Genomic DNA, 11,795 nt, shown 5'->3' with positions numbered 1-11,795 from the left:
AATGAAAACAGAGGGGATGTGTGGCCTAATTTTTTACCACTAGTATATTAGCTAACACAGTAAACAAATACACCACCAGCACTTTTACAGAAGTGAAATATATTCTTTCAATTTTACACTTGTACTTGAACTAAAGTTATTTGTCATCATTACCTGTAATTTACACCAGGCGCAGCTGCGCTGCATCACGGCTGCGCCGCGGTTTTACTCCGTCATGCACGCGACTTCAATTTACACCAGCAGCGTTTCAGAAACATTTCAGCAGCGGAGCGTTTTGTCCGTCTGATTATGTTTACTTGCTCTGCTTTTGTTGATGAAGTCCTCTTTCCTTGCTCTTTGTGCTTCTATCATGGATAAACAGGCTACATAGTTAAATTGTTTATTTTCCGTCTGTCTTTATGATCGCAAGTCTGCACGGGGTCTTTTATTTTGAAAATCAACCGTCTTCTCCCCTGTTTTCCGTGCCTGACTTCCTGCCAGTTCGACCTGCTCTGTGTCAATTGATGCGCCATCTGTCAAAAATAGACTTGCTGCATATTCTTTGCAGAGTGCTGAGCCGCTTCTGGGACGCTGCTGAGACGCGCCATGACGCTTCTGCTGTAAATTACAGCATTGACTAGAATGGTGTATCTTTCTGAGTGGCGCGGCGCAGACACACCTGCTGTAAATTAGGGGTTAGCAAACACACTACAGCAGTTTCTGAGGGTTTGTCAGACCTATAATAGAACTAGACCGGACACTGCTGTCCAGCCTAGCTGACCATTTTTCCCAGTGGCTACGGGGAAATTAAAGTGAAAAATTCCCCATCGGCCCAAAAAGGATTTTCCACCATAAGTCACCATGACTAAAAGAAATGTCTGTAAAACTATTGACAGGACACTTCGAATGCCAGCAAGGTTAGTTATGGATGAAAAGTTAATAATAAAAAAGTCATAAAGGTTTTACATTTGTAAAACTTTACTCAAGCTGAAAAAGCTATTTAAAAATCTGGGACATCATAACAATGTGATCGATGTCCTGAGCAGGAATATAACCAGGAAGTAAACCTGCTAGAAAACTTTCAGCCCATACACCAGGTGAACAACTCTTGTTGTATTTAATGGGTCTCAACTTTGCATTTTCAAATATCAACTTGAAATACATGAAAGAACAATAAGACGAAATCTCTCTGAATCATTTATTTTCCTGGAAGTTAGAAACATTTAAGGTAACAGTTTATTTCCGAGCTGCTAGCTGTTCTAACAACTGAAACCCAGAGAAATCCCTCATGTATTTGTGATAATTTAAATACATAACTCAAGAAAATAGAACATGTTTTAGACATGTAAAAGCATAAAAGAGCAAATCATTTGCACACCTGTAAGTAGAGAGGAATATAGGAGAGATTAATTATGTTTAGGGGGAAAAAGAAAACAGTTTGTCATTGCTCCGAAATGCTGTTAATAAAATCTTGAATGGGAAGTTCAGAAGATAGTGTGCGGAAGTCTTTTTGCTTTTTATTGTAGACATTTTAATGGAGAAATTATACATATTATAGCTTTAACATCTAGCAGCAGCACTTAAACTGCTAAACAGAGTCATAGTGAAACATGGTGATAGGAAGAGAGCAGGAGGAACAAATTCAATTTCTGTGTCTATAATTAAATTGGCCTTGGCTTGTACAGCTCTACAGAAAAGAAAAAAATGGAAAATTGGACATTTTGAATGGAAGACTGGTTACAAATACAAGTTAGCCTCTTCCAACAACAAAATCTGTCCCTGTGCAGCTGCTGATGTTTTCAGTCTATATTTTGATCCAAGTTTTAGGTCAGAAAAATAGACATTGATGATCGATTATAGACAAATAGGGTCCCTTCAGGTGATCTGCCATCAAGTACTGGGTTAAATGGTGTGTGTGTGTGTGTGTGCGTGTGTGTGTGTGTGCGTGTGTGTGTGTGTGTGTGTGTGCGTGTGTGTGTGTGTGTGTGTGTGTGTGTCTGTGCGTGCGTGTGTGTGTGTGTGTGTGTGTGTCTGTGCGTGCGTGTGTGTGTGTGTGCGTGTGTGTGTGTGTGTGTGTGTGCGTGTGTGTGTGTGTGTGTGTGTGTGTGTCTGTGCGTGCATGTGTGTGTGTGTGGCTCAGTCAGGCAGTCAGTCAGTCAGTCAGTCAGTCAGTCAGTCAGTCAGTCAGTCATATATCTTTTTGGGATTCACTTGTGGACATGAACACTCTGTCTGTCTGAGCTGGATGTGTATGGAACAAGGCTGTACGTTTACCTGTACTGTCTAAAAGACTTACAACAGCATCTAGGTTTAGTTGCCGCCAAATTTGACTTGAACCTTGGATTATGTCATTTTTGCTCTAAAGTCTTTGTTCCATGTGACCACACAAACATAAACATTATGCATTTGGGTGCCAACTTGTAAAGTCAAACAGTAAATTTGCTCTCAAACAGCAGACAGTATATATACCAGTGGTAAATTTGTGTGAGACCTTATAGTAGGCGTGGGTAATGTAGTGCAGTGATGTCACACCCCTTCCAGTGTGCCTCACAGGACCTAACTAATGGAAAAAATATTAATGATAGTTTATGGTGAAAGACAAATTATTTTTTGATCCTGATTGGATTTTGCCACGAATTATGCTGTTGGTTAATTTAAAAGATAATTTTACAAGTCAAGAAAGTCAGTTTGTTGTAGGTTTATTATGCCTCCGCCTGCCGAAGGTGCCGGGCCGGAGGCATACTGTTCTCCGGTTGTCCAGCTGTTCGTGAGTCTGTGCGTCCGTCACAGATGTTTGTTTGCGCAATAACTTTTGAACGGGTGAATAGATTTGCACCAGATCTTGTGTGCTAAGACTATAACAGGTACATGAACTGATTAAATCTGTTGCAGGTGGAGGCATCAGAATCGACGCTTTAGCATCGACTTCTACCCGTTTTCATTGTCGTTGTCTTGCACAATATACATCTTCCACACTAACGTTGTTGTTCTCTGTAATATTATCTCACCTGAAGCGTTTCATCCAGCGACTCCTGCTCCTTTTACAAGCCGGGTAGAGAAAGAACAAAGACCCACTGTTGTGTAACGACATCCTGGTACAAAAACACACAGCCTGTTGTGACATCACTCACGCGATTTCTGGGTATGTAGTCTTTCTAATTATGTATCTTCACAGTCTGATTACTTAACATTTTGATGACGAACAGTGACTTTCTTGACATGTAAAATTAACTTTAAAATTGATAGACATGTAATTCGTGGCACAATTCAAACGGGGTAAAGAAATAATTTGACTCTAGCCAATGACTTCAGTAAATATCAAATATAAAATGATGCTGGCGTAACGGGACGGGACACTGCTGAGTTACATGTTCGCTGCTGTTTGTGTTATATTACAAACATATTCCACATATTTGTCAGCTGTTTTAAGCAGAGAGAGGGAGGTTGGTGTGCTAACCCAGAGTTTTTTAGCACACTTAATTTACATAATTATTCATTTTCACTTATTTTTCAGTTCATTTATATTGAAAATTCAGCCATCGGGATTAAAAAATGATGTTATCAAATCAACAGTGTAATCGTGTTTAATAATTGTGATTCAATCAAAATAAATGCGATTATGATTTTTGCCATAATCGAGATGCTCTAGTAATTGGTGAAGTAGTTCACTTACTTTTTGAGAGACATAACTAGTATCTTTAATCAATTACAAAATTTCACGGTACTGGTTGTCATGGAGATGGGTCAGTTTTGTTCACATGCAGCCACATATGCAGAAAAATGGCCAGATAGGTCATCTGGCAAGCAGTTTACTATGTCCCAGATATATTGTTCAGGGGTGACCTCTAGTGGTAATCATGACAAAAGCTCTGTAAAGATCAAGTATGTTATTCTGTCTTTTAAGATCCATTCTGTATGTTTCTGTTTCTGTGGCTGACAACATTCAGGACGTTCGTGAAGCTGGAGCTGATACCAGTGTCACGGTGTTGGATTTTGGTGGTTTATTTCCTGTTTTATTTTGGTAGTTTCTAGTCCTCCCTCGTGTGTCCTGTTTTTACTTCCTGTCTTTGTTCTGTTTTCCCGCCCTTTGTGTTCACTAATGATTTTCACCTGTCTGACTGCCCTCACCTGTGTCTTGTCCTCTTTCCTTTGTCGGTTCATTGTCCCTCCCTCTCGCTCCGTCTCAGTGCTTGTTTGTCTCCCAGTGTTCTCCGGTATGTGGATTTTTGTTTTTTTCCCTGCCTGGATTTTTGACCCTCACCTGCTGGATTTCTGTAAGCCTTTTGTTCTTTTGGTTCTTTAATTAAATATCCGTTCGAACCGCTCCTCTGTGTGATCTGCATTTGGGTCCTCCACCTTGTTTAAATCGTAACATCCAGATTCTGTGAGTCTCTTGCAGCCCAAATGAGACTCTGTTCTACTTTTAATGGTCACTATGTTTCCTGCTTTTGCTATTCAATATATCTTCCCTCTAATTCCCTCTATACATAGTCTACTAGCTTTAATGTTATCGTTGTGTCTGCCTTCCATGAATGATTCAAATGACCTCATATTCAGAGGACATGATGCTTGCATTAGTGTTTGTAATGAAACCTTCTTTATGTACTGATCACTCTCCTACAGTTGTATCAGTGTGGACGCAACCGCGAATTTTGCCTACACAGACCAATTGTTAACAGTACCTGTACAGACCCACTGCAAAAAGTTAGCTACACAGAAGAATCACTAACGTGACCTACAAAAAACAACTGCTAACATTACCAACACAGAACAACTGCGCGCGTTGGTTTGGACTGACCCAGCTGAAGCTCTCGAAAACAAGGAAGACCTCTTCAAAAAAGCCTGTTGGGGTCAGTTTGGTACATATCATATGTGTTCTTGTGCAGGTGACGTTCTGGGACAAGTGTTGAAGAACCGCGACGGGCAACTGAAGATTCCATATGGATGTGCTGAGCAGAACATGGCACTTACGACCCACTACATTTACATCCTCCAGTACCTGAAACATACACAGCAGCTGACGCCAGCCATCAAGGAAATGGTCACCAGCTTCCTGACCCGTGGTGAGTCTCTGTTGGTTTGATAACATTGTTGAAAAAAGAACAGACATTCAGACTTTTAACTTTAAACTTTTATATTTTAACTATAACTAGGCACTCATTGGTGGCCACAGCGTTCTTTGTGATCAGGAACTAGTACCAATTAAGTACTGATCCACCATAGCCATTCCTACCAGTGCCCCTCTGGTGCCACTAGTACAGAACAGTTTCAGAACCTACATACAACAAACTCAGCTGTGGAGCCCCAGAGTGGCCACAGAAAACAGAAAATATGTACCAACGCTGTTTTAGTACATGGAGCACTATGCTGTTGTTTGCACTTGAGATGCATGTTGTTCTCTTGTGAAATCGTGTTGGAAACATTACAAATTACTCTGCAAACTGCTAATGTTCAATTATCTTGTGTGGGTTAATGAGCTGACAGCTTATGGTTTGAATTACAGTAGTCAGTGAGATCTATTAGGGCTCCACTATACCAACCAGAAAATCTAAATAAGAAGCCAAAGAGTGTTGTAGTTCAGTGGTTTTTGCAGAATTGCCAGTTCTGGGAATCATTTTCCATCACAAGGAGTCATTTGATTCCTTTAATAAGACTCCAACATCACTCATGATCATAAGCAGGGTGCTGCGAATAAAAAACCTTTCCAGGACCTTTCACTCAACGGGCAACATTTTACTATTCCTGTCTTAAAGATATCATAAGGTACCACATGTCACACCGCAGAAATATGTTATTAAACACTTAGTATGGCAGAAAAAGTCTGAGTCTTGTTTTTATGATTCCTGAATTGATTGTCTTGTCATATGTGAGTCCCTCTGTCTGTGGACAGTCCCTCTGTCTGTGGACAGTCCCTCTGTCTGTGGAGATCAGCGATGTGCTGCTGGCCAGACTGAGTGTGACCTGGGCTACACTGCACCTCCATAAAGGTACAGCTCAAACCGCTGCATGCTGCGACCTCTGAGGCTGGTAGTTTGTCTGTGTGTTGATGGTGAATCTTGAATGTTATTTGTGTTCATGAAGGTGAAAGAATCAAATACAACAATACTGGCAGAGAAATGCCAATTTTCTTTTCATAGCCTAGTTTTGTCAACAGCGTTAAAGTCCACCTCTAGTCATGTTTTAAATATAAAATGCTCTACAGCAGGGGTGTCAACTCATTTTGGTTCAGGGGTCACATTCAGCCCAATTTGATCTCAAGTGGGCCGAACCAGTAAAATTAAAGCATAATCTATCAATTATTCTATAACTATAAATTGCTAAAGTAAAAATACTCAGCAAAGTAACTTTACTTTTACTGTAGATTTACTTTTACTGTTTTTACTTTACTTTTTACTCTTTTTTTTTTTCAAGCACAAAGGTAAAAGTAAAGGTAGTAAAGTCTGCAGAACCACAAACAGAAGAGTGAACGAACTCTTAACTGAAACACCAGAACGTTTTGTTCACATGTTAAAATCACAACATTTTTCTTCTGGAGCAGGACAGACGCTCCCAGACCCCCGAGGACAGAGGACAGGGGACAGAGGACAGGGGACAGAGGACAGAGGACAGGGGACAGAGGACAGGGGACAGGGGACAGAGGACAGAGGACAGGGGACAGGGGACAGAGGACAGGGGACAGGGGACAGAGGACAGGGGACAGGGGACAGAGGACAGAAGACAGAGGACAGAGGACAGGGGACAGAGGACAGGGGACAGAGGACAGAAGACAGGGGACAGAGGACAGGGGACAGGGGACAGAGGACAGGGGACAGGGGACAGAGGACAGAAGACAGAAGACAGAGGACAGAGGACAGGGGACAGAGGACAGGGGACAGGGGACAGGGGACAGAGGACAGAGGACAGAGGACTGGTTTACCAACATGACCCCTTTTTCTCCTCTTATGAGTTTGCACGTCTGTATTTAATCATCAAAAAATAACAAGAAAACCATTAAAATACAACAACAGCAATAAAAATGTTGATTTTTTTTAATGGAATTCAAATTTTTAAATTGTAATCAGGTATTTTTACATTATTTAAGTAAAGAATGTGAGTATTTTTCATCACAGCAGGTCAGAGATCAGTGTTTCAGTGAATAGTTTTATTTATGGCGCCCGCCACATTAAAAACATCGACACCACGACATGATTTTCTATTTTTGGAGCTGTGCACCTTTTTCGCTCGTGTCTAGAAGGTAACTCTTTATTTGCACAACTCTCGTGAGATTTCACAGGTCTAGGGTTCCCTTCTAGACACGACCCTCTGTGTCTCTGTCAGACTACAGACAGCAGACTGTCTGTAAACATGTTTCACTCTGCAGTGTTTCACACAAACACTTTATTTGTGTGAAACACACAGGTTTGGTTTGTCACCTGTTTTTATTTTTTAATCAGTCTGAGAGGATGACGGTATCAGTGATTGATTAGTGATCAGTCTGTCCTCCTCTCCTCCCTCACCTGTTCACTCTGCTGTGAGAAGATCTGAAAGTTTCTCTCAGACAAACACAGACTCTCCTGTTTTACGTTTAGGCCTCTTTATACAGTTGTTTAATTTTATAAGAGCATCTGGTTGGTGATGATGTCATTAACCATCACGTTAGTTTGTGATGTCATTAACAACAGTCTCCTCCACACGCAGCTTCTCTGCTGCTGTGAAAACTGAATCGCGGGTGGATTAAAATGTAGGGAAAAACCCAGAATGCGAGTTAGATTTTGTCTTTATAAAACATCCTGCTGATGAAGAAAGTCAACAGATCAGATACAGACAGTCGAGGCTCACTGACCTCCTCTGTGTGTCTGTACTGTACGTGTGTGTGTGTGTGTGTGTGTGTGTGTGTGTGTGTCTGTACTGTGTGTGTCTGTGTAATCGCCAGAATAATCGATAGATTATACTTAAATTTTACTGGTTCGGCCCACTCGAGAAAGTTAGACATGATGATGTTCTGGACCTTTGCTTTAGGAAATTTTCTGTAACTGGACCTCTTTGAATTTTAATTGAATACCTCTGGTCTGAAGGAAGCACAGAAACTCTTCACAGATTCCCAAACTGTGTTTTAAGGGGATGAAAGTGATTAGCCATAACAGTTGTGAACATATTTGGCTTTAAATCAAATTTGATAAAATAAAAGTTTGATCTGAAATGTGAGTGCAAAAACCTGCATATCTACAGGCTCTTCCAAGGGGGGGTGTGGGGGGGGGTGTGGACACAGTGGTGGCTCTTCAGGCTCTGGCTCTCTACTCCACTCTGGTGTTCAGTCCGGACGGTGCAAGCTCAGTAACAGTCCAGTCTCCCAGCAGCCAGCTGACATTTGATGTGAATCAGGACAACAAACTGCTCTACCAGGAGGAGGTGTTGAAGGACGTGACAGGAAAACACCACCTGGAGGTGAAGGGCACTGCATGTGCTTCAGTGCAGCTCAGTGGACCCTGTGTTTATTGGAATTGGTGTTTTGTTTTTACATGTTTTTTAGCACCACTTTGTGGTGATAAGCAAGTATCTGTACCGAAGAGGAAGTAAGCTAATAGAAAAACAGGAAGCAGTGTAGGGGTTTCCTTTTTTATGGGCTCATAAAACGAGCATCACAGTGCAACAATCCTCACAACCCTTTGCCTCAAAGTCCATAAAACGTCTTCATCCAAAAGTCCGGCAGTCGGTGCACAATGCATGTCAGTTAGATTTGTGTCTGACTTGATCCCAACTTGCTCTGGCGTCATGCACACGTGAACAACAATAACCACGCAAGATCAAGGCGGCTGTAGTTTTTAGAGCCAGGCACCGCAATTACACAATTACTTCATTTTGCAAGGGATGTCCTTTATCTTAACTTCAATCAGTGATTAAGAGCGCACTTTATTTCTTAAGCTATGACTGTGGTCTGCAGACTACAGGTGGCCTACTACTGTTACAGGTTGATTCCACCAAGCACAGTATGTCTACGCCACGGTTCTGATCCGTCTTCCACACGACTGCTAGACCCACCAGCAGCGTTTCAGCAGCGTTTCAGCAGCACTTCGCCCGCCTGTTTGTTTACCTGCTCAGATTTTGTTGATTAGGTCCCCTTTCCTCGCTCTTTGTGCTTCTACCGTAGATAAGCAGGCTACATGGTTAAATCTTTTTTTTCTGTTTGTCTTTGTGAGCTTGGGTCTTTTATTTTGAAAATTTACAAGACTCTCCCTGCCTTTTGTGTGTCTGACTTCCTGCCCGGTCCGATCTGCTCTGTCCTAATTGATGTGGCTTTTGTCAAAAATAGACTCAGCGTGCATTTGAAACGAAGCAGAGCGGAGAGCTGCTGCTGGGACACGCCGTTGTGCTGCTGTGGGAATCACAAGCATCGTGTAGAATGGCTGCGATCAGCTGCGATCAGCTCTGGCTGACGTGGCGCAGTCGTGATGCGATGCAGCGTTGCCTGGTGGAATATAGCCATTAGTGTCTCTTCCTGTCTGTTCTCTGAAGTCTCCTGGAAACTGTCCGACTTGATTGCAGCTCTTTGTCTCCACCTGCTGCTGCAGCTGCCTGATGTTTTCTGTTTTCCAGGCGATGCAGTTCATCTCAAATGAGCCTATTTACTGTTCTTACTGTACTTTCATCAGTTTTTACATATTGACATACTTTTAAGCGACTGTTCACATTAATTCATCAGTAATATTTTCTGAGTAATCTTTTCTCATCATTAATCATTAGTTGCTATTTAGTACTTATAAAGGTATTTACTTGTTTGTATTTTGCATTCTTTCTCACAGTTTTACAATTGAAATATTTTCCTTTATTAAATCGTGCAAAACACAATAACTTTTCTGTTTGTTGGAAGAAACAAGTCTGACACTTGTTAAGCTGACTGTTGAGCTGAAACATGTTGCCTGCAACAACTTTTAGTAAGGACAGCCCACCGTGGCTCTTACTGTTTCTCTCTTATTTTTTTGTCTTGTTGCATCTTTTAAGACTTTGTCGTCTTGTTATATCTTATTATGTCTTTCATGTTGTCTTATGTTGTTTTCTGTCTGTCGTGCTTGACATGTACTGACAGATACACCGAGGAATTATCTTTTCTATGTCTTGTCTCCTCAAATGCACTAAAACTGAAGTAATGACCCTGGTTTTTGTGCACACAGTAACCATCTCTGTGGCTAGACTCTGTTAATTAACTTTGAAACCTTGGTACCATTTTACACTAAGATTACGCTTGTATCTGATTTATTAATGATTTATAATGAGGTTATTAACAATAATAGTAATATAAAGATAAATAAATAAAATGTTAACCATCAGTTAAACACTTCAGGACTTCAGGTAAAAAGATATGTCTCAAGATTTCATTTGAAATTTGGCAGACTGTTCCAGAGTTTGGGGCATAATTAGCACCTCCATGCCTTTTTTGAAAGCAGAAAAATCATTTCTATGTCATTTTTTACATTTGAGTGTGTAGCATGACGTCATGAAGCCAAAACATATCCAGTACTACATGACACCACAGTTTAAATTGACAGCTGTGTGTGTCGCTTCAGTGGAAAGAAGCGGCTTTGAGAACATGGTTTTGAGTGCAAAATGGTTAAGTTTTTTACTACTAAGACATGTTGGCTGAGGTTAAATGTTTGTCACTTATTAACTAATATCTGATGAAGACAGGTATTGAGTGCTGGCTGATGGCGAGGACGTGAGTGAGCAATGAGAGCTGAGGTTTCATTGTACACAGAAATGTGGGCTGACATTTTGGCACGCAACAAGTCACTGTTGCACTTTTTATTTAATGTGTTGTAACAGCCTATTAATGATTGTTCACAATTAAAAACCTACCTACAAATATTACAGATTCGTTTATCAATCATTGTTGAAAACTGGGACAAAACTGTACTTTGAGGGCATTTTTGTTTTTACTCTTCAATTATCTTGGGAAGATATACTTTATAGGATCAAACTCTTGGCTCTTAAACCTCCCAGTGATTAATGCATTAATTAAATGTAAACAACCCCATCAGATGGTTGACGTCTTAAAGAGTTGAAAAATGTTTTATCATTTCACAGCAGAGTCGTAGTGAGCAGCCCTTTTATTTTTTTTAAGTTGGTCAGAGTTCTCTGAATGCTGATCAGAATACACATTTTAAAATCATAATTCTTATTTACCTTTGATTCAGAAGGGCTACAGAGCTGGTATGGTTTTGACACATGTGACAGCAATATTTAATAATATTTTAATTTATTTTAATGAATTTATCAAACTAGAAAGCTTACCAGTGCTTGAGCATCGTTTTTAAACCAGAAAGTCTGACAGTCTTTGAGGTACAGCTGACCCTTCCTCCTCCAAACATGGCGAGTCGAGTTGATGCCAGAGAGCTTGATTTTGGTCTCATCTGACCACATGACTTTCTCCCACGCATTCTCTGAATCATTCAGGTGTTCATTGGCAAACGTCAGACGGGCCTGTACATGTGCCTTCTTGAGCGCGGGACCTTGCGGGCGCTGCAGGATTTTAGTCCATTTCGGTGTAGTGTGTTACCAGTGGTTTTCCTGGTGACCGTGGTCCCAGCTGACTTAATTAACAAACTCCTCCCATGTAGTTCTGGGCTGATTATCCGCCTTTCTCATGATCATTGATGCCCCATGAGGTGAGATCTTGCATGGAGCCCCAGACTGAGGTTGATTGATGATCATTTTGTGTTTCTTCCATTTTTGAATAATCGCACCAACAGTTGTCTCCTTCTCACCCAGCTTCTTGCCGATGGTCTTGTAGCCCATCTTCTATCGCTCATTGTTAAAATAAACCTACCGTTAAAATTAGAGGC

This window comes from Lutjanus erythropterus, chromosome 4 (genome assembly GCF_056507025.1).
Source record: "Lutjanus erythropterus isolate fLutEry1 chromosome 4, fLutEry1.hap2, whole genome shotgun sequence".
In the NCBI taxonomy this organism is placed as follows: domain Eukaryota; kingdom Metazoa; phylum Chordata; class Actinopteri; order Lutjaniformes; family Lutjanidae; genus Lutjanus; species Lutjanus erythropterus.
The sequence above is the reverse complement of the archived record's forward strand: the minus strand, read 5'-3'. Positions refer to the sequence as shown.